We start from the raw sequence: 1,170 nt of genomic DNA, 5'->3' as shown, positions 1-1,170 counted from the left end.
GCAGATTTGATTTAATCAGTCAAATATTTCAAGTAGCTGCTTCACATTTGCGAGGGAAGTTGAGATAATCTGAGCCACAAGTCAGTCAGCATAACAGATAGTTAAGATAGCTCCTCCTCTTCTACACATCCTTATGCAACAATCATCGGGCATAATGGTAATGTAGCTCCTGGTATCATAACAAAATACAGAAAGCTATTTAGCATCATTTACAGCACTACTCGCTATAAATACAAAGACTCGAAGAGGTTTTCAGCTAAGCTTTATAAAAGGTGAAAGTTAACTTCTTGTTTTCAAACATGTTTGGATTTTAATTTTTTTCATGTTAAAAAAATGTTGGTTATTTTGAAAGTAACACTTCTTGACACTTGAAAGTAGCTTGCTCATTCTGACTTGATCAAAAAAAAAATTCAGAACTTACGTTCTTATAAGCCAACTTTTTAACCTGAGCCACACATCCTAACTTGAACAATTGAGTTATATTATCGTCTAGAATATATACCTTTGCCCAACTTTAAGTCACCTTCACTGCTCCGATAATTTCTCTTCCTATTCTGATTTCGTCATCATACGGTGCAAGGAAGAGTTCTAGGGAACTCATCCAATCAATTGTCCTAACACACCAAATGAACTCCATCAAACACGAATGAAGCTCTATTTAACCGAGACTTGGGGACGGATCAAAGATGGATTAAGATGATGCTAATGTCCATTCAGCACATCTCGGTTGCTTATGCCTGCACCTTGTCCAGTTGGGGTAAACGTGCTGCCCTAGCAGCCTCGTGATTTAAGACAGGACAGTCTACTGGCAGGGTGCAGGCACGGCCCAAGCCCCTCATCGGGGCCGGGCTAATCCAAAACTAGCATCAGGTTGCTGCTGATAAGACTGAAAAGTCATCCAATAATGAAAAATAGTAGTTAGTAAGCACCAAGGATGAGAAACAACAAACAAAAGTTTGCAAGAAGTAGAAAATCACAAGCCTCCGATCATCCATCTCCATTGCAAGCATTCTTGCCACTCAAAACTAACTAGAATAGTCTATCCTAAGCGTGGACACAACACTCAACAATGAATTTCCGCCCATGGCCTTCAACCACGAGGCACAGATACAAACATGAGAAAGACACAAATAACGGGTCACTTATTCAAAAAAAAAAAAAAAAAAAAAG

At 39.0% G+C, this 1,170-nt stretch overlaps 1 long non-coding RNA gene across 1 annotated transcript; it reads right to left on the bottom strand.

The window, feature by feature from the left end:
- Window positions 1-136: 136 nt before the first annotated feature.
- LOC111386515 lies at window positions 137-1,157 on the bottom strand. The gene is made up of 2 exons (XR_002701240.1): window positions 503-1,157; window positions 137-169 (listed from the first exon to the last, which is right to left on the bottom strand). It is a non-coding gene; the product is annotated as an uncharacterized LOC111386515 (long non-coding RNA).
- Window positions 1,158-1,170: the final 13 nt, after the last annotated feature.

This window comes from Olea europaea, unplaced genomic scaffold, assembly GCF_002742605.1.
Source record: "Olea europaea var. sylvestris unplaced genomic scaffold, O_europaea_v1 scaffold35820, whole genome shotgun sequence".
Classification (NCBI taxonomy): Eukaryota; Viridiplantae; Streptophyta; class Magnoliopsida; order Lamiales; family Oleaceae; genus Olea; species Olea europaea.
This window is presented reverse-complemented; position numbering and strand designations above follow the sequence as displayed.